This window comes from Sapajus apella, unplaced genomic scaffold (assembly GCF_009761245.1).
Source record: "Sapajus apella isolate SASKATOON/1434 unplaced genomic scaffold, GSC_monkey_1.0 scaffold55, whole genome shotgun sequence".
NCBI classification, from domain to species: domain Eukaryota; kingdom Metazoa; phylum Chordata; class Mammalia; order Primates; family Cebidae; genus Sapajus; species Sapajus apella.
Genome location: NW_022436995.1, coordinates 6,273,568 through 6,300,199, shown reverse-complemented (window position 1 = coordinate 6,300,199; position 26,632 = coordinate 6,273,568). Strand labels below are relative to the sequence as shown.

The 26,632-nt window shown below is 44.8% G+C and overlaps 1 pseudogene; it reads left to right on the top strand.

Annotated features, from left to right (window-relative positions):
• Positions 1-8,274: 8,274 nt before the first annotated feature.
• LOC116527699 lies at positions 8,275-25,756 on the top strand (annotated as a pseudogene).
• The last annotated feature ends 876 nt before the right edge of the window (positions 25,757-26,632 follow it).

Here is a 26,632-nt window from a genome sequence, read left to right as displayed (position 1 = left end):
GAGGTGGGTGGATCTCCTGAGGTCAGGAGTTGGAGACCAGCCGGCCCAACATGGTGAAACTGTCTGTACTAAAAATACAAAAATTAGCTGGGCATGGTGGCATGTTCCTGTAATCCCAGTTACTCCAGAGGCTGAGGCAGGAGAATCACTTGAACCCCTGAGGCAGAGGCTGCAGTGAGCCAAGATCATGCCACTACACTCCAGCCTGGGCAACAGAGTGAAACTCTGTCTCAAAAGAAAACAAAAAAAACACATAACATAGGGTTTATCTTTCCTGTTCTGGAATAAGGCCAAAACTGAAGTCATAAAGTACCAAGCGTCACATTCTAAGATTAGACCAGCGGTAGCTAGGACCAGTGAATGCTACAGGGCTTCCTGAAGGGCACCAGTTCAGAGAACATGCTCCATCACCAACCACTATTCCACAGACAGCTGGGGAGCCCTGGAAGAGGCCCCCTTTTGGAGGAGTCCATTGTTAGGGCTTGTCATTTACTCTTTTGGGCTTTTGAGTGTGGGGAGGTAACAGGTTGCACCTGCACTCACATGCCACAGGGGAAGTCTGGGTGAGGTCCTCACTCCTATAATCCCAGCACTTTGGGAGGCCAAGGCAGGCGGATGACTTGAGCCCAGGAGTTTGAGACCAGCCTGGGCAACACAGCAAGACCCTGTTTCTACAAAACATACAAAAAATTAGCTGGGTGTGGTGGTGTATGCATATAGTCCCTTCCATACTAGGGAGGCTAATGTGGCAGGTTCATCTGAGTCCGGGGAGGTCGAGACTGCATTGAGCCATGATTGCACCAGTGCAATCCAGCTTGGGTGATAAGAGACCCTAACTAAAAAAAAAAAAAAAAAAAAAAAAAAAGACACAGGAGGAAGGCCTGAGGAAGTAACTTGGGATTCAAGATGCTTGCAAGTATGGGAGATCAACATTTCTCTTTCTGGTTAAATTTGTGTTTACCCACCAGCAGCAGATTCCAAAGCATGGAGACAGAATTGGAGGAGTGGGAGGGAACTGTGAGGCTGAGGGGTATTGAAGATGCACCCTACCAGCCTGAGAAATGATGCGTGAGTTGAGGGCCAGAAGACTTCTGCAACAACATGAAGAGCGGCGGGGGACGTGGTTTAAAAGGCAGGTGCAACAGATGAGGTGATGCCTCTAACTGGGGATCAGCCACAAGATAGATAATTCTGAAATCCCAAGGGACTGCAATGCCATGGTGTCTGGGCGAGTGTCATTGCCTCTGCATAACGGAGCCCATCAACCACTTATCGGAATGCAGTCATAGCCAATTAGGGAAAGGGTGGAACCCCACAGTAAGGCAGTGTTTCTCAAACCAGGCTGCACCTGGAAAATTAAAAGCACGTAAAACCCGTGCTCAGGCCCCATCCCAGTTTAATCAGAGGCATAGTATTTTTGTTAAGGGGCTCCAGATGGCCTTAATGTTTAGCCTTAAATTGAGAACCACTGCAACAAGGAAACCTCTTTTAGCGTCTACTTCCCAAGCAGAAGAGAGCAAAGAAAGAAGAAAGTACATAAAAAGCAAACCATCTGTGATTGGAGTGGGCCTATAGTACATACGGACAAAAACCCATTTTTAACCCGTTATGGAATCTTGTATGAAATAGGAGGTTTTAAAATAAACAGGACTGAGCTTTGGAAACTGAAATAGACTATAAATATAGTCTGAAAATTTAGAGAACCTTTTCCAAGAAGGAAAAGATGATGCTACTCAAGAAGGAAGGGGGATTTGGCAGTTAAAAATGGTTGCAGGTTTACTCTCCAATGATTTGATTCTCTTCTGTACACTAGTTATAATTTTAAACGTCTTTAAAGGTTAAAAGGTTGCATAGCTTTGCATTTTAATCTGCTACAGTTTATAACCAAGGGTCCATGGATCATATGTTTCATGAAGTTGGAAATGAAATTAGGTGTTTTTTTGAGACGGAGTCTCATTCTGTCGCCGAGGCTGGAGTGCAATGGCGCCATCTCAACTCACTGCAACCTCCGCCTCCCCAGGTTCAAGCGATTTTCCTGCTTCAGCCTCCAGAGTAGCTGGGATTACAGGCACCCACCACCACACCTGGCTAATTTTTGTACTTTTAGTAGAGATGGGTTTCACCATGTTAGTCAGGCTCTCTTGAACTCCTGACCTCAAGCAATCCACCCACCTCTGCATCCCAAAATGCTGGGATTACAGGCATGAGCCACCACCCCTGGCCTAGGTTATTTTTATTTTATTTTTTTATTTTTTTATTTTTATTTTATTATTATTTTTTTTTTGAGACGGAGTTTCGCTCCTGTTACCCAGGCTGGAGTGCAATGGCGCGATCTCGGCTCACCGCAACCTCCGCCTCCCGGGTTCAGGGAATTCTCCTGCCCCAGCCTCCCGAGTCGCTGGGATTACAGGCACACGCCACCATGCCCAGCTAATTTTTTGTATTTTTAGTAGAGACGGGGTTTCACCATGTTGACCAGGATGGTCTCGATCTCTTGACCTCGTGATCCACCCGCCTCGGCCTCCCACAGTGCTGGGATTACAGGCTTGAGCCACCGCGCCCGGCTGGCCTAGGTTATTTTTAATTAAGAGCTATTAATCCAGAATATTAGTGGGAATTTTTTTTTACACAGCATATCTTTTAATTTTTTCTTGTCCTTCTTGAAAATTTTCTTAAGTCATGCGAAATATGATATTACATCAGATTATAGGTATTTTAATTTAAAGAAGAATATGGGTTATAGAAACATCTGTTGTTCTAAAGGCCCCCTGTAGATGGCATTGCTTGACTTTGTCTTTAAATGTTTTATAGAAAGGAAGTTGTTAAAACAGAATCTACTTTGAAATGCAATCACATTTTAAAGGTGAACAAAATTACATTAAAAAAATAAGCCTACCTTTTATGATTTGCTTTCAGAAGATAACACGAGGTAAGTAAAGGAAGTTTTTTTTGTATAAAATTGTATTTGATTTATCTTTCCATTTCCTTCTGATATGCCTTTTGAATATCATTCATAAAGCTACATTATTATAATTCATAAAACATTTTCTCTGCTATTGATATCTTCCGCGAAAAGACATATTTAAGAGGCTAAATTAGTTCAAGTGCCGTTCTGAAAATTGAATTTACCTTGAAAGTACCTTTTACATAATCATGATTTTACATCTGAGACACTTAAAACTTCTCATTTTAATTAGTTTTTCAAAGCAGTTTTTCTTTTCCAGTAGAGTACGTAGTAGTTTTTACATCAGAAGGCTGGAGCTCTGTCTTTCGCTCCCACAGTCCTGGAGGCTCAGGCCAGGTATTTGACTTTTGGGTTTTCTTTTTTCTCAGGAAAGATCAGGATTTGAAAGAGCTTTGATTCATTGATAATAAACATTTTAAGAGTAGAATATTCAGTTTTCATACCATAAAGACCTTCACTCTAATAGAAATATAGAAAAAAAAAAAGACTGTTGCAATAATATCTTACTGAAAATTAATGGAAAAGCTAAAAAGTTTTTACTTTCCATAATTTTGGGTAGGGAAGAAATAAATTCTCAAGCCATTTTCACTAGTTAAGTTTAAAGCATTAGATATTTGGGGTTATTCAAGACATTGTCTGAAGTTCTTATGTGTTGGTGAAGTTCTGTGAATATCTAGTGAGCCCCACCAACTGTGAGATACATTCTAAGTCATTGATTATTAATAACAAGATGCTATCATTTGCAAATGATAAAATATGGTAGAGCAAATTATCTTCATGATAATATTTTGCTCACATACATTCTGAAAACAGTGTCAGCACAGGGGCCCTGAGACAACGTGATCTGGGTTTGAATCCCAGTACTGCCACTAGCTGTGTGACCTTGAAGTTACTTAAATCTGTGTGCCTCAGTTTCCTCATATGTAAAGTAAAGATCATAATAATATCTATCATGGGTTGCCGTGGAGATTAAATTAGTCTAATACCTTCAGTTTACTTAGGTACCTGGCACATAGTAAGTGTTCAATAAATGTGACTGTAGTTGAGGTGGAATTACAGGTAGGGACTTGGAAAATATGCATAAATGCAAGTCGATTTTATCTGTTGCAGTGTGAAATCTGGGCATCTTTTCTAGAGTATAGGATGCATGTAAACATTCCTCCCCAGTCATGATGGGAATGGCAGCTGGGATGGGAGGAGGTTTACATTGTTACCCAGCATGTACTGTTATTTTTTAAAAATAAGCAATTTTAGAAAAACAAGATACGGGGAAGAAAAATCTTTGTTCACTGTTCATTTTTAGTTTGAAAGCAACTGCCACGAGCACTCAAAGGCCAATAGGGACAGAGCAAATCCTCATTTCTAAATATGGGAGTCTGGGTTTGCTGGCTGGAGCTCCAAGATGAATATTCCACTGCCCTGGACCCTTACTCAGTTCTTCCTTCCATGATTCATTGCTAAACCTGCAACCAGTTAGGTAGCAGGTCATTGAAGTACAGCAGAAAGTCATTTTTCTGAAGTCTGGGACTTGATCTATCTGTATAACAATATTTTCAGAGTTTAGATCTATTAACTCTGAAAGAGCAAAGTGACTTTAAAATACTTTTGTAGCAGTTGCTTTTTGCCTAGATAATCTTTCGCTGTGTAACAAATGAGTATGGTGGGATGCAGAACTTAACTGGCTCCTCAGGCTGTCTGGCCATGTCTTTACTAACTGACAAGAATGAGAGAACCGGATCGTATCTGTTTCTCCTTCATCCAGTGTCAAATGGCGCATACACTTTACTTCAAAAGGGGTGGCCAATCTTTTGGCTTCCCTGGGTCACACTGGAAGAAGAAGAATTGCCTTTGGGCCACACATATAATACAATAATGATGGCTGATGAGCTTAAGAAAAAATTGCAAAAAAATCTCACAGCGTTTTAAGAAAGTTTACGAATTTGTGTTAGTCCACATTCAAACAGGTCCTGACCCATACACAGCCCATGAGCAGTGGGTTGGGCAAGCTTGCTTACTGCATTATATTACACTTGCAAGGCCTTTTTGTTTTCAATTAATGGAAAAGACACTCAATAGGTGGTCTTAATTTTTCAAGATCTTTATATATTACCTATAATACTGTAACATTTTGGTGAAGAATTAATTCACATTTTTCCATTTTCACAAGATTGAAACAATGACATTTCTTCCTCGCAAAGCAAAATTAAGATTTTTGTAGAAGAGCTGGCCTAAGGCCAGGTGCAGTGGCTCATGCCTGTAATAGCACTTTGGGAGGCCTAGGCGGGTGGATCATGAGGTCAGGAATTCAAGACCAGCCTGTCCAACATAGTGAAACCCCGTCTCTACTAAAAATACAAAAATTAGCTGGGCATGATGTCACAAGCCTGTAGCTCCTGCCTACTCAGGAGCCTGAGGCAGAAGAATTGTTTGAACCCAGGAGGCAGAGGTCGGAGTGAGCTGAGATGGTGCCACTGCAGTCCAGCCTGGGCAACAGAGTGAGACTCTGTCTCAAAAAAAAAAAAAAAGCTGGCCTAGATTGGCTTAAGTGTTTCAGTATTCAACAAATTCTTTTCGGGTTATTAGCACTAATGAACTGTACCACTGACAGTCTTTTGATGGGTCAGTGCTTTTAAATACTTTTGGGTTTTTTGTTTTTATTTGTTTGAGGCAGAGTCACTCTTTGTCACCCAGCCTGGAGTGTAGTGGTGTGACCTTGGCTCACTGCAACCTCTACCTCCCAGGCTTAAGCGATATTCCCACCTCAGCCTCCTGAGTACCTGGAATTACAGGCATGTACCACTGTGCCCAACTAATTTTGTATTTTTTGTAGAGATGGGTTTTGGCCATGTTGCCTAAGCTGGTCTCAAACTCTTGAGCTCAAACAATCCTCCTGCTTTGGCCTCCCAAATTGCTGAGATAAGAGTGATAAGCTACCATACCTGGCCTTGAGTAATTTTTTAAAAGTTAACTTTAACTCAGATTTGTAAATCTACTGAAGTCCAGGCATTAACGGTGTGAGTTCCAGGTGCTCGTGTTGGCTCATGGTTGGCAAATCATTGCCAGAGTTTTATGTATACAGTACAAACAATCTCACGTATCTATATTCACTACTCAACGTTGTTCTTCTAAGGATTGTGTCCTGAAAACCTGCTCGTGCTGCATGCACAGTACAGCAATGTATTGAGGTGCTGCAAATACAAATTACTATTTTTTTATCCAAAGCTTAGATGAGAACCTTTACACTTGTGTTTAGAACAAGTGTAAATAATCTCGTGGCATATAATTCACTTGGAACAAAGGACTGGTTTCTTAAAGCGCAAAAAACAGGAAAAACAAGTTTCACACTCCCACAAGTAATAAATGTTTAACTAGAGAATATCTTTGGATTTCAGTGACATTTATGAATGTAGGTATAATCATGTACTTTTAAAATAGGTATTTTCTTTCTAAATCTTGTTACTAGGATTTGCTTTCTTTCTTTTTCTTTTTCTTTTTTTTTTTTGAGGCGGTGTTTCACTCTGTTGCCCAGGCTAGAGTGCAGTGGCATGATCATAGCTCACTGCAGTCTCGACCTCCTGGGCTCAAGTGGTCCTCCTGCCTCAGCCTCCCAGTAGCTGGGACTATAAAGGACATGCCACTGTGCCTGGCTAATTTTTTAAAAATTCTCTTCATAGAGACAGGGTCTCACTATGTTGCCCAGGCTGGTTTTGAACTCCTGGGCTCAAGCAGTCATCCCACCTCGGCCTCTCAAAGTGCTAGGATTACAGGTGTAAGCCACTGCAGTGGATGATTTTTTTTTTAATTCTGTTGTTTAAAACTCCTTTTACTCTCAAGCACATGTCTGACACCCACCGCCTGTTACTCTCTTTCTCTGTGAAATGTCTGGTTGTTAACCTGAGGGTCCAAGGAACAGGAGAGGTAGAGTCTGGCTGGTAATAACAGTGTTCCCTGTTAGAAGCTCCAGTTCAGTTCTAAATCTGACCACCTTCCCTTTACCCGCCCAAGCTTTAGGAGAAAACAGCTCACTTGATTACCACGTAATCTACCTGTATGTCCTTGGGCAAGTTAAACTCTGCATGTTACTTTCCGTTTCTGTAAAATGAGAACATCTACTGGATAACATTGTGGTGATGGTTAAACTAGATAATGTATGGGAACCATACTTAAGGAAGCAGTCTCCTGTCACTTACTTTTATGTTCCAAACAGATGTCTTCACTACCTCTTTTAGACTCCACCTTCATATAGGAAGAGAGAAGCCACAGGGGAAAATAATTGAGAGGATGCTCTTATCAACAACGACAAAAATCCTGCAAGTCTTTAATGAGGCATAGGGCATTACTGGTTTGATACTTCCCAGCAGAGTGCAATACCAAAAGCAAAACCAAAGAAATAGTCCCCTTTTGAAAACACGAAGCTCCCAATGCAGCAGACTAGCGAAGGCCATAGAGGGTGAGAGCAGCACTTACCAAAGAAGTTCCCAGAGACTCCTCAAAATACTGTGAAGTGGACAGCAAATGAAATATGGCTCGTTGCTGTTAAAGTTTCTCCACAGTTGAAACTGAGGACCTATGTGTAGAGAGTCTGGAACAACACCTGACATAAAAGATCCTCAACAGCAGGGAGGGGGAGCATCAGGATAAATAGCTGATGCATGCTGGGCTTAATATTTAGGTGATGGGTTGATAGGTGCAGTGGACCACCACAGCACATGCTTACCTGTGTAACAAACCTGTACATCCCACACATGTATCCCGGAACTTAAAATCCTCAACACATTTTAATTCTCTTCTCTCATTTTCAAATTCACCCTCAGTGACTTTTCTGAACATTCAACCCATCTATTCATTCCTTTAATTTAGCTGATAGGTACTGTGCTAGGTATCAGGGGTACACATGGGTACGCATCAGTACTCTTATAGATATTAGGGACAAATAATAAGATGCATTCCATACCCATAAGCAGCTCTCACATCCTTAATAAGAGAAGCATATGCAAAAAATAATTGCAACCCAGAGAAATGCAATAAAGGCATTAGCTAGCTACCGTGGCAGTGCAAAGGAGGGTATGGTAGCTTCTGCCTCAGTTGGTCAGGGAAGATTTCATGAGGGGACCATTAAGTCAATTGTTGAAAGATGAATGGAAATCCACTGGACAGCCTGCCAGGTGTTCTAGGCAAACACATGCAACAGTATCAAATATGATTTTGATGTGGCTCGCACATAGGGCATATGGGTAGGCGGGAGGGCAGGGCAAGGACATGTGGAGTCCACGTTGTGTATTCAGGAGCGCAGATGGGTTCTGGAGGTAATGCGAGGATATTTCAATCCTTTAAGCGTCGAAGCCACTTGGCAAAATCATTTTAGAAAGATTATTCTGACAGCAAATTTGGAGAGTGGGTTGGAGAAGGGAAAACTTGAGGGAAAGAGATCAGGAAGGAAGAATGAACAGGTAAGAGATGTTGAGGAGTAGTGTCTGAATTCTGGCAATGGCAGTAGGAATGGAGAGGAAGGAATGGAGAACCACTGTGGAGCTAGACTAAGCCAGATCCCGTAAGTTGTGCAGGCGCCTGAGGAGCATCCTGATGGAGCCAGGGCCTCTACGGGCCTCATCCTACCCTTGTGCAGGTCAGCGTCCTTTTTCTTTAAAACACTTTTATTTAAAAGAGTTGTAATAACACTAATTTTATTAGAACTAGAGACTTTACTTTCATCTGCCAGAAAATTGTCCTGTATATAAATCACGCAAGTTTGGAATCAACAGCTACAATTTTAATTTTTTTTTTAACTTCAGTACTCTTATAGATAAACAATAATGATGTCTGCAATGTGGTGTCCCTTTCAGTGTTGCTCTTCGCTGTACCCAGCCTGAGTGGCCACACGCTGCGACCCTGGTTACATGTATGCAATAGGCAGCTAAACACCAGCGGCCCTCTGCTTATGCGAGTTCCGTGGGTTTCAACCAAATGCAGATTGAAAATATTCAGAAAAAAAAAATGGATGGGTGTGTGTGTGTACTGAACATGGACAGATCTTTTCTTGTCATTGTTCCCTACACAAGACAGTATAACAGCTATTTACATAACATTTACATTGTATTAGGTATTATAAGTAATCTAGAGATGATCTAAACTACACGGGAGTTGGGGGTGGGTGCAGAGGGCGAGCACATAGCAAATGGATGCTGGGCCTTAATACCTAAGGGATGCGTTGATCTGTGCAGCAAACCACCATGGCACACGTTTACCTATGCAACAAACCTGCACATCCTGCACATGTACTGAAATTAAGAGTTGAAGATTTAAAAAAAAAATTCAGTTGAATAAAAAAGTATATGGGAGGATGTGTGTAGATTCTATGCAAATACTACACTATTTTACATAAAGGACTTGAACATCTGTGGATTTTGGTATCTGTGGGGGTCCTGGAATCAATTCCACATGGATACTAAGGGAGAAGGTATATAGGTTGGAGGGCAGAAGAGAGGGAGGATAGAGCACCCCAAATGGGGAAAAACCTCTGGGAATACCAAAATTCAAGGAATAATTGGGAAAAACAGAACACTTAAAGGTGAAATCTTGAAATGTCTTCTGCTTTGACTTCAGGAACAGTTCGCAAACAGGTTGATGGTCATATAGCTGCCGTTTTTGTACTTTATACACTGAGACTTCCAACCTGCCTTTCATGTGCCAGGATTAGATTTTATACATCTGCCCCCAAGTCAACAGAGTGATGCTGCCTGCTGGTCAACGGCGTTCTGCAGCAGTGCCATCTTTGCACCGTGGTACTTGGGCAGCTGTTTTAATACCTGGCTCTTGTTCTAAAAAATGAGAGAAGACCCCCACATCAATATGTTGTCACTAATAATAAGGAACTCAGGTCTCAAATGAATACAACTTAGGATGGAAGCCACTGGTGTTCAGAAAGCAGTACATCTTTTAGCCTCAATAACTGCTCATTGGACTTAGTTTGTGAGTTCACTTGTGAAAAGGAATAAGGAATGTGAGTATAGAACCAATATTGGAAATATTATTGAACATGGGGGTCTATTTCTTTTTCCTTTTGATGCTGGAACTTTCCTCATATTTGACTTAAGTAGATCTGACTTTCTCTGTCCACCCAGCATCTGGTTGCGCCTCAGTCACCATCCTTCATTCCTTTTCCTTCTCGGCCTTCTCAGCTTAAATCACAATTCCTTGGGGCTCTGTCTTTTGACCGCTTATCTCTATACACATAGATCTTGCAATTTCCATGATTCCAACTACAAGCTTATTGTAGAGCCCCCCTCTCTGGACCTCTGGCTCCGACTCCTCTTTTAAGTCTGACCTCTCCCCTTCGGCTGCGTACCTGACGTCTTCCTTTGCTTGCCCAACCAAGAGCATGTCTTAGCAAAATTTCTGCAAAAATAGACTTCTGCCTCATTCTTGTTTTACTAATGGCATCACCATTCTTTTAGCATTTCTAGTTTCTTCTGCTGCACCTGAAATCAGCATATCATACACTGATGTACCTGTGATGGGTTCTCTCACAGTCTTCTCCCACTTTCCATCTTTACTGCCATCGCCTCAGATTGGGCCTCACTACCTCTAATTGATGCTCCGCTAATAGTCTCCCCATCTTCAATATCTCTCTACACTTATCTGTGCAGGCAGTGGCAGCAGAGCATACTTCTAACCTAGAGTTCCGAACTTTTTATCATGCTACTCCCAGTAGCCCGCCAAGTTCAGGAGAGACTTGGGTTTCCTGACCCAGTCTAACCCACGGGATCCCCCCCTAGATAAGAGGCCCTTCTTTACTGGGGTAGCTAGTACCGGCAATAAAGTCAGTTTTGAGCTGCCCAAGAGTAAAAGTCAAGACAGGAAAGCAAAGTCTAGAAGCAAACAGAGAATTACTTTTGAGTGTCTGAAGCCAGCTATGTCTAAAGCTTTTGCAGCCCCTGGACTTCCTAGTTACCTAACCTAGTTAACTGTGTTCTGCTGGTTTAGGGCTGGGTTTCTCTCCCTTGCAGTGGATCAGATCCTAACTGGTAGAGCATTCAAACCTTTCAGCTCATCAAACCCTACTCTTAAGATGCTTCTCAATCATTATCTTCCCAGGAAGTGGTCTGCGTTTTAAGTTTGCGTTTTGTCCACCCAGCAGATCATCTTAACAGTTGATTTAGAAGCTTTCTAGAATAGTGTTAGTTGCTGATCATACTGTGGAGATCTTAAGTTATCAAACTACAAAAGTAAGCATTATGAAACTCAGAAAGTAAAAGTGAAGAAGCTATAAAACCTGTTGTGGGAGTGGTTTGATTTAAATGTAACAAATGAGGAAATCCACTTCTTAGCACCCAGAAAGTGTTCAAGCCTACACCTCTCCATCCCCCTATCGAGGGATTATTTAGTGAGAATAGCCCCCATGATTATGGGGGTCCCTGAGAAGTGGAGGGAGAGTTGCAGCATGTATTAGGAGAGATACTTGGGCAGTGAGGTTTGCCGAGCAAGTGCTTTTGTTGTTGTTGTTGTTGCTTTTTGGTTGTTTTCTTGTTTTTAAAAATTTATTAAAACAAAAAAAAATGGGTCTTGCTACATTGCCTAAGCTGGTCTTGAACTTCTGGGCTCAAGCGATTCTCCTGCCTCAGTCTCCCAAAGTGCTGGGATTACAGGCATGAACCACTGCACCTGGCCAGGAGAGCAAGTTTTAAAACTGGTCAGGTGCCGTAGCTCATGCTTGTTGTAATCCCAGTATTTTGGGAGGCCAAGGCAAAAGGATCATTTGAGACCAGACTGGACAATGTAGTGAGACCTTGTCTCTACTAAAAATGAATGTCAAAAAATTAATCTGGTGTGGTGGCACATACCTATAATCCCAGCTACTCAAGAGGCTGAGGTAGGGGGATTGCTTGAGCCCAGGCAATGAGGCAGCAGTCAGCTGTGATAGCGCCACTGCACTCCAACCTTGGTGACAGAGCACAAAAAAAAAAAAAAAAAAAAAAAAAAAGTTTTAAAACTGAAGATGCTTTCTTGTTGCTTTTCTCTTGGATTGTGGGGAAAGCCACATTCAGAGTGGAGTTTTAATATTTTTCCTTTTCTGTTGTATTTCCCTTTAGTTACCCAGACTTCAGGAAAATCTGACACTTGGGTACTGCTTATATGTGGTGGCAGAAAGTGAAGAGAGAGGCCAGTATAGGACACATACTTGCCTCACATTCACTTCATGTTCCCAGAGGTGAGTTGTAAGTTGATCTTAAAGGCAGCTTTGATGATTGACATATGATCAGCTGCAGTTGTAGGAGAATTAAATCACCAATTTATATATAAGAAGCCAGGTTAAATGTTGGGGCTGCGTATGGGGGGGCTTCAGACTCAAAAATTAATAGAAGTGCCGGCTGGACATGGTGCTCATGCATGTAATTCCAGTAATTTGAAAGGCTGAGGCAGGTGGATCGCTTAAGGTCAAGAATTCAAGACTGGCCGGGCGCGGTGGCTCAAGCCTGTAATCCCAGCACTTTGGGAGGCCGAGGCGGGTGGATCACGAGGTCAAGAGATCGAGACCATCCTGGTCAACATGGTGAAACCCCGTCTCTACTAAAAATACAAAAAATTAGCTGGGCATGGTGGCGCATGCCTGTAATCCCAGCTACTCAGGAGGCTGAGGCAGAAGAATTGCCTGAACCTAGGAGGCGGAGGTTGCGGTGAGCCGAGATTGCGCCATTGCACTCCAGCCTGGGTAACAAGAGCGAAACTCCGTCTCAAAAAAAAAAAAAAAAAAAAAAGAATTCAAGACCAGCCTAGCCAACATGGTGAAACCCCCGTCTCCATTAAAAAACACAGAAATTAGCCAGGCATGGTGGCATGAGTTTGTAATCCCAGCTACTTGGGAGGTTGATGGAGAAGAATCTCTTGAATCCAGGAGGTGGAGGTTTCAGTGAGACGAGATCTCGCTGCTGCACACCAGCCTGGGCAACAGAGGGAGACTCTATTTCAAAAAAAATAATGTGATAGAAGTACTTTCTCATTGATCTTACCTAATGTGATCAGGGATATCATAGTACCCAAGCTACTCCTGCCACTTAGCAGTTCAGAGCTATGCATTTAGATAAAATCTCTGTCTAGTCCTGTGAAATATGAGCAGAGGAGCAAAGGGAGGGGTGTGTGTGTGTGTGTGTGTGAGAGAGAGAGAGAGAGAGAGAGAGAGACACACACAGAAAGGGTGAAGGTTATTAGTAGTAGGTTTTGGTAATTATTGGTAAAAAGCTGGAGGGGAATCTATGACTTTATTTTTTTACCAGTGTCTCCAGAGCACAGGCATAACTTTCCAAATAGTCTTGAAAAATTAACTGTTATTCTGCAATAACAACAAAAAAGCATCCTTTCCCATACTCCCATGAGGTTCCTGGCAACAAGAGTGGGATTCTATAAAGAAAGAGCCCAGGGTTTTCCTGTTTAGCCGCCCCTGGTCAGGAGCTCGTGTGTGATTCTCCCAGAAACACTTCTCCAACCACAGGACATTTCCCTGGACTCTGATTCATCCATGAGTCCTCAGAATATTTTGCTACCATCTTTTGAAACAATCCATGCTAAGTATTGATCATGATTAGGAGCGTGGCCACACAGACCCCCTCAGGTCACCCTGTCTCTCTCCTGATTGAAAATCTGCCTCAGCATTACTTGGTGGGGACTTTCCAGACTAACAGAAGCCAGAGGGAAAAGGCTGCGCTCCTGCCTCTGCTGCTGACTGGCTGTGCCTTCTGAGCCAGGTCCCTCAGTCTGAGTTTGTTTTTTCGCCTGTGAGACAGGGATGATGATAGTGGTGGTGGTGACATTTGGGTTTTTTAATTTTTAAAATTTATTTTGAGACAGAGTTTCCTCTCTGATCTCAGCTCACTGCCACCTCCGCCTCCCAGATTCAAGTGATTCTCATGCCTCAACCTCCCGAGTAGCTGGCATTACAGGTGTGTGCCACTACACCTGGCTGATTTTTATATTTTTAGTACAATCGGGGTTTGGCCATGTTGGTCAATCTGGTCTAGAGCCCCTGACCTCAGGTGATCCACCTGCCTCGGCCTCCCAGAGTGCTGGGATTACAGGCATGAGCCACCACTCCTGGCCTGGTGGTGACATTTGTTATGTTCACCCACGGAGGTCTTAGGGTTCTTGAACAGTAAGATGGATGTCAGAGCCAAATGCCAACTTGAAATCTGGATGGAAATGTGAGTTCCTGTGGATATTTCTTATGGTTGACAAATGGCTTGATTCCTTTTTTCCCCTTCTCTGTAGCATACTGCATTTGAAATGAATAAATGGGGCTCCTGGACTGCTAGCTACGTTTGCTTACAGCAGCTGTCTGCAGATCTACTCCATCTCTGCATGAGCAGGGTTCTCAGCTCACACTACATGGCAGGGGGTGGAGATAGACTATGGATCCACTCCCCTCGGTCTCCCAGGCTGGCTTCCTTTCAGGCCCTAGCTAATCCTGGACCATATCTTATCTATCTTCTCCCCTCACACTTTCTCTTCACAGAAGGTGAACCGAGACAAGGATTCACCATCTCTCCTTATCTGCATCTGGCAGGTCAGGCCATGTGCCGGGTGCTCTGGGTACCAGCTGCCCATCGTTATGTAGAGGAGCTAGTTCCTGAAGGGAGTGGCTACTATAGGACAGAGCCTGGGACATGCCAGGTATTTGATACCAATTATTATTACTCTTTACTGGAGCATAGAGGAGCGACCTGGTTTTGCAACTGTTTTCCTTTGATTCCTGCGACCTATCAAATGAAACAACTCCTCAGCTCAGTACTCTGATTTCATTGTCCCTAAAATAATTTAGGGTTGTAGATCTTCCCAGGCAGGCTGTAAATGCTGTTTTGGTCTCTGGGAGCTCCAGGACCTGAATGAAAGCAGCCCAGCCCATGAGAAGCTCTGTTGTGGAGGATCAGGCAGCATTTAGCATTGGGCTTCCAGGGTGCCAAGGTCTCACAAAGCCTGGCCCCTGGGACAGGGCTCCCTCCAAGCCCAAGCCTCAGGGGAAGGCTCAGCAGTCACAGCCCGCCAATACTTCCTCTCAGCTGCCGGCACTGATCGGAGTGGGAAGTGCAGCTGCTGCCGCCTGGAGAGGCGCAGCCCTGATGGTTACAAAGACAGTGAGCAGACTGCGGAAAATCACCCAGAAATTGCTGCTGACAACTTCATGTCTTCAGAACATCACCCCTCTGTTTATAGCTGGAGAGAGGGGCACCCAGCCAGGGAAAGCCAGGAACGGGTTCCGGCTTCCATCACTCAAGTACTCAGGAACCCCTGGGTACTCCACACTGACTCACACTGAGCTGAGCTGTCCACGGCACCGACCCGTTTGTCCACTAATGCTTCCTCCCTCCAGGAACACTGTCCAGTTGAACAAGAGAGGATCCCAGATGCTCACCACAGGCATCATTTTATGTAAGTCCCAGTTGTGGCCCAGGGTTGGTCCTTGCACTGTACTACGACTTACCTATGACTTTATCTGCATTCACGTAAGCACTAGGCGGACAGGAAGCTGTTACTCCAGTCCCCGGGGGCCTCTCTCCAGATGCCTACATTTTAAAGACTGTTCTGTTTGTCTACAGTGTAGCTTTATTGACTTTTTTGTGTGTCTATTTTATCTGGCAAATTCCATGGCCGCCTCCTTTAAGGCAAGAACGGGACCCGGCATAGTGGCTCATGCCTGTAATCCCACCACTTTGGGAGGCCGAGGTGGGCGGATCACAAGGTCAAGACATCGAGACCATCCTGGCTAAAATGATGAAACCCCATCTCTACTAAAAATACAAAAATTAGCCGGGCGTGGTGGCACGCGCCTGTGGTCCCAGCTACTCAGGACGCTGAGGCAGAAGAATCTCTTGAACCCAGGAGGCAAAGGTTGCAGTGAGCCAAGATTGCCCCACTGAACTCCAGCCTGGCGACAGAGCAAGACTCCGTCTAAAAAAAAAAAATACAAGAACGGCATCTTCTTTGCATCTTGCACCATCCTTGCACTTATTGCTTGGGAATATTTGACTATCCCATTCCATAATTAATCCACCTGTCTTTCCTCAAGCACCTGCAATATGAGCACCAGGTTCTTTTACAGGAAATACAAAAATGAGTAGACATGAATGGAGAGTGGGGCAAAACAGTGGAAAAGGAATAGTAGCTTATTTCCTAAAGTTTGGTGTGAAATAGGAGAGAGGGTGGAGAGGCTTGTAGAAGTGCCTGGGGAGGGGAGCTTGTGGTTGAAGATGAGCGCGGGTGACTAGGGGGTGGATAACTGATGGAACGAGGAGTGGAGCATCCTGGAGGGAAGGAATGGGAACCTGAGCACGGGCAGATTGATTGTGGAAAAAAGTCACCTCTTCATCAAGACTAATGGAAGGAGAGAGGGAGGTGAAGGTGGGGAGGGAAGGGAGATGTAGAGAAATTTGGACACAGATGTGAAAGAAAAGGGCTCACCCTAATGTCCTCAGATTTTCACTATTGAATGAAGGAGCGGATGTGAGCCCCAACATTAAAGCGCCAAAGCTGACAAGGATCCATTGCTGGGATGATTGGAGGTGGCATCTGTGACTCAGAAATGGCCATGTGGCTTGACTGGGGGAGGTCAAGGGAAAAGGAGGGGAAAGGAGAGTGAAGCTGGGGAAACAGGAATTCTCTCTGGGGCCATCTTTTCTTCCCTCTCCCATCCATACCCCATGTATCAGGATCCTGAGGCCCATCTGTCCTTCCACAAGTTCTAAAGTTCTCTCTCCTTCCTTCATGGTGTGCTTTGCTGGCTAAGTAACCGCTTGCTGTTACTGGTTCCGTAGCTGCTCCTGGCTTTGTGTGCTTTCCTCTCTCGGTACCGGTGTGATTTTCTTAGAAGATGGGAGAGGTGCAGTTAGCTTTTGGTTCACACAGTCTGTGCACTTTGTTATTGCAGCCCTAACAAACTAAGACGATAACCTTACAGCTGTATTTTAAAGGTATGAGATATTAGCAGGGTGTGGTGGCACATGCCTGTAATCCCAGCTACTCGGGAGGCTGAGGCATGAGGATCACTTGAACCTGGGAGGCAAAGGTTGCAGTGAGCCAAGATTGTGCCACTCAGCTCCAGCCTGGGCAACAGAGACTCTGTCTCAAATAAATAAAATTAAAAATTAAAAGTATGAGATATATTTCATCAGCATTTTAAGGATTGTTTGATATGTCAAAAACTGAATTATAGAGCAGTTTAGACTCTATAACCTTCTCATAAATATATTCAAGAAGAAGGTATTTACTGCACAAAAGACAACATTAAACATTTGTTCAAATTCATCTACTCTTTTCATGAAAAATATTTTCTAAAACAAGGTTTTGTTAACTATGGCAGAGTAGTCATGAATTTCCAGCAAACCTGGCTGCTTTCCTGTTGGCACATGGGATGAAATTACCCTCTGTAAAGGGACTGCTGTTTTGGGACACGGGACATGGTCTTAACCCGGGCAGCTATAACGCATATACTCCAGACTGGGTTGCTTAGCCCTTGGGCCGCGGACTGCTGCTGGTCCATGGCCTGCTGGGACCTGCCCTGCAGCACCTCAGTGAGCCCCGCCTCCTGTCAGATCATAGGAGCGCAAACCCCATTGTGAGCTGTGCATGTGAAGGATCTAGGTTGCCTGCTCCTTATGAGCCTTTAATACCACCACCAGTCTGTGGAAAAATTGTCTTCCACAAAACTGGTCCCTAGTGCCAAAAAGGTTGGAAACCGCTGACTTAGACAACAGAAATTTCGTTGTTAACTTTTTCACAGTTCGTGAGACTGAAAAGTCCCAGGTGAAGGTGCCTGCAAATCTGGTGTCTAGTGCGGGCCCTATTCCTGGTTTACAGCAGGGTGTCTTATTGCTGTGTCCTCACTTGGCAGAGAGAGAAGAGAGAGCAAGCTCCTGTGTCTTTTTTTTTTTTGAGACAGAGTCTGGCTCTGTCACCCAGGCTGGAGTGCAGTGGTGCGATCTCGACTCACCACAACATCCAACTCCCGGGTTCAAGTGATTCTCCTGAGTAGCTAGGACTACAGGCATGCACCACCATGCCCAGCTTTTTTTTTTTTTTTGTATTTTAAGTAGAGACAAGATTTCACCGTGTTAGCCAGGATGGTCTTGATATCCTGACCTCGTGATCTGCCCACCTCGGCCTCCCAAAGTGCTAGGATTACAGGTGTGAGCCACCGCACCCAGCCTCCTGTGTCTTTTTATAAGGGGACTAATGCCATGGATGAGCACCTCCCAAAGGCCCTGCCTCCTAATACTATCACACTGGAGGTTAGGATTTTAATGTAGGAATTCTGGGGAGGCCACAAACATTCAGTGCATGCCAAGTGCCTATAATAGAAATTCCTATCTCACTCTTTGAGTGCACACCACACAGTGTGCTAGACGTCACTCCCAAATGTCATCCCCTGAATTCTCACAACAGGCCTAGGAGATGGGCAGGTATCCCATGGCACATACAAGAATATCAGAACTTAAAGTGGTTAAATAACTGTCTGCAGTTACAGAGCTAATCACTAGGAAGAACGCTCCCTAATTCTGACAGACCAGGTGTAGACCTTAGCTCTGCTGCATCCTAGCAGTGTGACCTCAGCAGGCAGCTTAACTTCTCCCTACCTCAGTTTCTTCATTTGTAAAGTGGAGACATGGTACTATGCACCTCATGGGATCGTTGGACAGATTAAAATGGGATAATGTATCTTCTTGGCACAAAGCCTGGCAAATATAAAGTCCTCTAATGTTAGCTATTACTACTGCTTTAAGAAATATGGTAACAGCTGGGCATGGTGGCACATGCCTGTAATAACAGCACTTTGGGAGGCGGAGGCGGACAGATCACAAGGTCAGGAGTTCGAGACCAGCCTGACCAACCTGGTGAACCCCCATCTCTACTAAAAATACAAAAAAATTAGCCAGGCATGGTGGCTCACGCCTGTAATCCCAGCTACTTGGGAGGCTGAGGCAAGAGAATCGCTTGAACCCGGGAGTTGGAGGTTGCAGTGAGCCAAGATTGTGCCACTGCGATCCAGCCTGGGAGACAGAGCAAGACTCTGTCTCAAAAAAATAAAAAGAAGTATGGTAAGTAAAAATACGATCAGAAATTCTATAGCAGTGTTTACAAAGAGCTTTCGGTTTTGTCAGATGAGGAAACTGAGGCTGAAAGAAATTGAGTGACTCAACTGGGCCCCTGCAGCCAGTAAGCAGTGGGAAGGGGACTCAATCCAGCTTTCTGGCTTCCAGCAGGACAGAGCTGCAGACTTCCAACAGGCACTCCACTGGTCAATGTCCTTGAAATAGTGAAAGCTCCTGTCTCAGCCTAAAAGTCATGTCTGTGTGTGAGTTTGCTGTGGAGGAGGGAAATGGCTCAAAGACTTTCTTTCTTTTTTTTTTTTTTTTTTTTTGAGACGGAGTTTCGCTCTTGTTACCCAGGCTGGAGTGCAATGGCGTGATCTCGGCTCACCGCAACCTCCGCCTCCTGGGTTCAGGCAATTCTCCTGCCTCAGCCTCCTGAGTAGCTGGGATTACAGGCACGCACCACCATGCCCAGCTAATTTTTTGTATTTTTAGTAGAGACGGGGTTTCACCGTGTTGACCAGGATGGTCTCGATCTCTTGACCTCGTGATCCACCTGCCTCGGCCTCCCAAAGTGCTGGGATTACAGGTGTGAGCCACCGCGCCCAGCCAAGACTTTCTTTCTTTTTCTTTTTCTTTTTTTTAAAGACAGGGTTTCACCTTGTTGGTCAGGCTGGTCTTGAACTCCTGACCTCAGGTGATCCACCCGTCTTGGCCTCCAAAGTGCTTGAATTACAGGTGTGAACCACCACGCCCGGCCAGCTCAAAGACCCTTATCCTGTTGTGTAAAGTTCTTCTTGCTTTACATCTCTGCTAGTCAGGGTTCCCCAAAGAAACAGAAACAAATAGGATGTGCAGAGAGAGAGAGAAGTTGATTTTAAGGAGGTGGCCCATGTGATGGAGGCTGGTAAGTCCAAAATTTTACAGGGTGGGCCAGCAGCTGAAGACCCAGTGAAGAGCTAATGTCGCAGTTGAGATCTGATGGCTGTTTGCCAGCAGATTCCTTGTTGCTCAGGAGCGGTCAGCCTTCTGTTCTATTCAGGCCTTCAGATGATTGGTGAGGCTTAGCAGACGTTATGGAGGGCCATCTGCTTTACTGAAAGTCAACCAATTTAAATGCTAATGTCATCTAAAAACACCCTCACCAGGAACACCCACAATAATGTTTGACCAAATATCTGGGCACTCTGGCCCAGCCAAATTGACATGAAAAATTAACCGTCACAACATCTTTGCCTAGCCCCATCAAGAATTTGCTGAGAGCTATTATACAAGGTACTGAACTTAACTCCCACTCCCCAAATGCCCTGAAAAGATGAAAAAGTGCTGTAGGATAAGGTTGAGTCTTTGAACCCAAACCTCCCATCTTTTTTTTTTTTTTTTTTTTTTTTTTTGAGATGGAGCCTCTCTCTGTCGCCCAGGCTGGAGTGCAGTGGTGTGATCTCAGCTCATTGCAACCTCCACCTCCCGAGTTCAAAGCGTTCTCCTCCTTCAGCCTCCTGAGTAGATGGGACTACAGGTGCCTGCCACCACACCTGGCTAATCTTTTGTGTTTTTAGTAGAGACAGGGTTTCACTGTGTTAGTCAGGATGATCTCCATTTCCTGACCTTGTGATCCACCCACCTCATCCTCCCAAAGTGCTGGGGTTACAGGCATAAGGCACTGTGCCCGGCCCCTTTTTCTTTCTTTCTTTCAGGAGAATCCTGTAAATGAAGCAGTTCTTTCATTTTCAGTCCATCCACTTGTGGTAGCAGGCAGGTAAGATTGTAGGTGAACCTTTATTTTTTTCTTTCCTCATTTCTTTTGACATGGTGGTAATGTTTTACTTTTGTCTTAACTACCGGCTTGCCTGCAACTAAGGGAAACCAGGGCGGGAAAGTGTGTTTCTAATCTTCTCTTTAATTATGGTACTTGTTTAAGATTAGCTAAGCCTGGCTCATTTTTAAGTCAATTTTATTGAGGTAGAACTGCTGATTGCAAAAGTAGGTTTTAACAATATTCCATATCTGTTTAGAAATGGTAGAAAACTAAAAGCTCAGGAGGCTGAGGCAGGAGAATCGCTTGAACCCGGGAGGCGAAAGTTGCGGTGAGCCGAGATTGTGCCATTGCGCTCCAGCCTGGGCAACAAAAGTGAAACTCTGTCTAAAAAAAACAAAAAACAAAAAAACCTAAAAGCTAAATTCCGTGTAAACTGAAATAGCACCATCTTGAATGTCAGGGAAAGGACATACTTTGGAAACTGGTCTTCACGGTAGTGTGCCTAAAGCGCAGGGCAAAATTTAGCCTTTTTTTTTTTTTTTTTTTTTAAGGCTTGTCAAGTGAAGTGGGGGAGTTGAGAGGGAATAAAGACATCTGTACCTGGTTGTGATCAGTTAGTTGTAAACACCACTGCAGTCGGGCCAGCCAAAAATCAGCCTCTCAAGCGTTAGAACGATAAAACCAAAAGCAGGAGACAACAGGTTTGTGAAAGTTTTAAAACTACCACCAGTCATTTAAAGTTAAATAATTTAATTGTTAGGTAAACTTGCCAAGGTCAGTGAGCAGAAATTCTCACCCAGTAACCAATATAAATAATAATCCTACTGGAATACTCAGCTGGCCAGGTCTGAAGTGTGGCAACAGGAAGGAGGACTCTAATGAATAAACTAACCACCTTCTATTTATATGGCACTCGGTTTTGAAAGGTCTTTCAGTGATACTCATTTTGTTTATTTGATCCTTACAAACACTTGATGCCATAGGACAGCCAGATATCTTTCTCCCCATTGAGACTGAGAGAGGTTCAAGGTCATATCGCTGCAAAGTGCAGGGAACAGAACAGAAGGAGCCCATCTTTCCTCTGCATCATAATCAGCCCAAGGCCTTTGTTGGGTGCCTGAGACTCACCTCCGGGGCCCAGGGGTGGGTGGAGGAGAATGATGGACAGCATCATTATAGAAGAAAATTATGGCCATTCTTGCAATTGGCCCATCTCAAAATGAGAGTTCAATCAAAGTGGTATTGCCATTTTGAATTAGAGATTTCAGGTCATATAAATGTGCAGGCCTGCATATGTACTGCCCAGAACTAGTAAAGACAGAAGGAAAAAAAGAGAGGGGATGAGCACTTTAACAGGATTTAAATATTACTGCCTTTTTCACAAACAGTGAAAAAAACATCTCCCAAACCTTGGGGAATGGCAGTGGAGGGGGGAAGGGGAAGAGTGCTGCGGGGGCTAGCTCCCTCCCTGGGAGGGGAGAGTCACGCCTCCAGAGCTGTGAACGATGCATCACATCTTTTACATCAGGACTTTGTCCAGATTTCCTCGGAAACTTCACTGAGTATACAATAGAGATGACTGTTCTTTTGGGGAGATTAGCATTTTCTGGAGGGATTAGTAGACATCAATTTGGGGTTATATTGCAAATTAAACGAGTGTAATATGGCTTTTGTGGGCTGTGTTCACCTTTCCAGGAGGTCAGCATGGCCAGCCTGTGTGAAAGAGAAAATGTCAGACTTGGTTGCAGAAGTGCAAAGGGTGATATCTTCGGTCTCAGCTTCCTTGACAGGAGGGGCTCTTTTCAAAATCCGGATGACAACTCCCAGTTTACAAGGCGCTCCCCTGTGTATGATTATATTTAAGCTCTACCAAGCAGATGCATGGTTCCTGTTTTCTAGAGGCGAGAGCTTAAGGCCACAACTAAAGGCACATGCTGGGCCTGCGCTCAAAGCCCGTGTCCTCTCCACCCCATCACAAGGCCGACCCACTCAGGCTCTAGATGGGGGCAGAGTGGCTGATGCAATTACTTATTGGCTTCTTGTCACCAACCATATTGTTTTGCCCAGACATGGGAGAGTCCTGGCTAAACTAAGACAACTGGTCACCCTACTTCCATGTTTTCATTAGTACTCACAGGAGATTCTCCAAGAGCCGCACTGAATGCTGACATTTTAGGACACACTGTATGTGCATGGGATTTGCAGTCTCATTCCACCCAAACAGCATTTGCAAGCGTTTAAAAATGTACAGTTCGTCTCCCAAGGTTGCTATTTTGATTTCTTTTTCCTCTTCACTTCTTTATAGTTCTTCGTTGTTATTGTCTCAGATCACCAAAGGGTGGACAGGGAGGAGGAGGGAAGCAAGGAAAAATACGGAAAGAAAGAACTGGATCCCATCTTTTCACAGCGTGGTCTTGGTTTTGGTGTGTCAAGGACCGGTCTCTAGCAGTCATTCCCAAAGCTGAGCATTGAGGCGGTCAGCCTCTAAGACGGCCCCGAGGACTCCCGCCTCTTGCCACTCATGCTCTTGGGTAATTCTCTTCCCTCCTCCATTGAGTAGGTTTTTCTTGAGGGCTCGCTTTGTGTTTGTGGTTCACCCGCCGCTCTCACTTCTCTCTCTTTCTCTTTCCCTCTCTCCCCTTCCCTTTCTCCCTCCCTCCCTCCCATTGCTAAGCCTGGAAAAGGCCAGATGCCGTGCTGTGAGCAGCCCCACAGACAGGTCCCTGTGGTGAAGAACTGATGTTTCCAGCCACGGGCCAGCGAGGACCCCAGGCCTGCTGAGGGCCAGATAGATGAGCTTGGAAGCAGACTCCCTAGCACCAGCGAAGGCCTGAGAAGACAAATAGCTTGTTTGTAGTGCCATGAAAGACCACCAGCCAGAATCATAAGGTCAGGTCAGTCTCAGAGTCCTCACTCATGTAAACTATAAGATGATAAATATAGGTGGTTTTCAGCCTTTATTTTTAGGGTAATTTGTTCAGAAGCAATAGACAGCTAATACAAATGTATATCAGAACCACTTAGATAACAACTTGATAAAATGTGTATTCTGGGCAGCACCCCCAGAGATATTTTTCAACAGATGCAGCCTGAGACCTTTGCCTTTTCACCAGGAATCCCAGGGGAATCTCAAATGAACACATTTCTGCTTGAGAGCACACAGAATAAACCCTCACCTGGGAAGGCCTGGCCAGAGCAGAGACTGTAAAGAAGGGAGAATTGCCAGATAAAAACAAGATGCCCAGGCCAGGCACTGTGGCTCACACCTGTAATCCCTGCTGTTAGGGAGGCAGAGGCTGGAGGATAGCTTAAGCCCAGGAGCTCTAGACCTGCCTGGGCAATATAGCGAGACCCCGTTCTCCACAAAAAGGAAAAAAAAAAAGACAAAAACAAGACGCCCAGTTCTATTTAAATTTCAGATAAATAACAAATAACGTTTTAGTCTTAAGTATACCCCATGCAGTATGTGGGACATATGTACATAGACACAGTATTTGTTAATTACCTGAAATTCAGATGTAACTGAGCGTTCTGTATTTGCTAAATACCACCCAGAGGCCCCACGGGAAGTGAAGCCCCAATGGGAAGTAAAGTGGTGGCTCCCTTGCCTGGATGGCAGAATTTTTCTCCTTAAGGACACGGAGGCCTAGGCTCTTCCTTCCTGTGGGGTGGCGGGGGTGGCCTCCAGTGGCCTCGAAGCCTTGGTGTCCTTCTCCCTGAGGAGCTGCAGGTTGCCCAGGATGGGTCCTGCACCCCCCCACTCCAAGGACTCCCTCTAGGCGGAGCCGCTCCTGGATGTTCTGGTGGGAGGGTTTTGGGGAATCCTCCACACAGCCCATCTCGTTTCCAAGAGGCTGGAGGCCCCACAGGTGGACACAGTGTCGGTGGGCAGCCCCTTGGTGGCTGTGGCTGGTGTGCGGGCTAGGAGACTGGTCCAGTCGGTGGACCTCGTGCCTGCTGGGCGCCGCCCACGGCACTGGGAACTTCCTTGCTCCTTTTGGTGCTGTTGGCACAGCCTTTCCAGAGCAGCGGATGAATGCCAGTCTCCTCCCACACCCGTCCAGGAACGCAGACCAACACAGCTGCTCTATTAAATGTATGCGCTTCTCATTCTGAGTATGTCTGAGTCTCTGATGAGCTCTATTTATTGCAGCCGTCAGCCCTGTAAAGAGGAGGATGGTCCCAAAGAGCGCTGAATGCAGGCGGTCTCACAAACGCAGGCTCTCACTTCTTTTGTAGGTACTTTCTTGTGACAGGCACAGCCTTAATTTTGATGTTTATTTTGAACTATGAAATAGAGGATGAATGAGAGTATGAGTGTATGTCTGTGTGTGTGTGAGACAGAAAGAGAGATTGGCTGGATAGACTGAAATGCTTAAGGCAGGGAAGGAAGATGAAGACTCAGAAATGTGTGGCTGTGGCAGAATCAGAAACTTGAATATGTGCTTTGAAACCAGACCTGAAAGTGAGATCACATCACTCTGCTGTGGTTCAGCCTCGCTCAGTGGCCTGATGCAGGCCGGAAACCCACGGGAGGGGAGCTCCGCTCAGTCTCTCTCCCAAGAGAAACTCTGGAGGGATCTGATCTTTTGAGAGCAAGGAGGAGATCTGGAATCAAGTGTACAGAAGCTCTGTTTGTCCGGGAGGCTCTAAAGGGCTCTAGGAGAACTCTTCGGGTGCTGCTTTATATGAATAAAACCAGCATGGTTAAAACAAAACATATTCAAAAAGTAGAATCCAAGGATGATGGTGCCACTGCACATCTTGGATGTCAGGAGGAATCCCACGTTCCCAGACCCTCACCCTGGTGTAGCTGACTTGGAAGGCTGGAGAGGACCACGAAGCCAGATTCACAGGATGTTATAGAGCCAGAAGGTACTTTAGTAATCTAGGCTAGGGCCTAGTGCAGTGGCTCATGCCTGTACTCCGAGCACTTTGGAGGGTGGCTCATGCCTGTAATCCCGGAGTTTGAGACCAGCCTGGGCAACATAGCGAGACTCTGTCTCTACAAAAAGTAAAAAATTAGTGGGGTATGGTGGTACAAGCCTGTAGTTCCAGTACTCAGGAAGCTGAGGCAGGAGGATCTCTGGAGCTCAGGAGATCAAGGCTGCAGTGAGCACTCCAGCCTGGGCGACAGACTGAGATCCTTTCTCCAAACAACAAACAAACAAAAAATCCAGGCCAGGTTCCTGTCTTACAAAGAAGCAAGGCTCTCACTTTGGCCTTCAGTTTGACTTTTCTGGGCATCTAAAAAATTAGTAGAAACCTCACAGACTTATTGTGAAGATTTAGTGCAATGACATATATAAGGCCCTTAGCACTTTGCACTTAGTAAGTAGGAGCTGTTATTATTTCCCTGGTTCTGTGTGCTTGAGTGTCTGGTGGCAAGGTTGGGGTGGGCGGGGGAATCTGTTTCAGCACAGTACAAAAAAAGAGCCCTGCTTCCCGAGCAGGGTTCATATATATTTAGAGTCTTTTTAATTGGAAAGGACAAAATAGGACATTTAATTCAATCCCTTTGTTTTAGAGCTGATGAAACGGAGCTTCAGACAAGTGAGGGCTTGCTCAGGATCTCACAACTGCCTGCTGTTCAGGAATCCTGTATCATGCCTACACAGTAGGGAAACTGCTGTGCTTTTAGCCTAGAAACTCCACTGTGATGGTGTCTCATTTATGCAGCAGCAGATGGGAGTTCCCGCACACCAGATGAAGCACTTGGTTGGATCTTCTCAGATCCCACCAGCGCCATCATGGCGGGCCCCTGAACTTCTTGTAAATGAATGAAAGTGCCACATAGAATTACATACAAAGGCAAGTCTGGATTTGAAATTAATG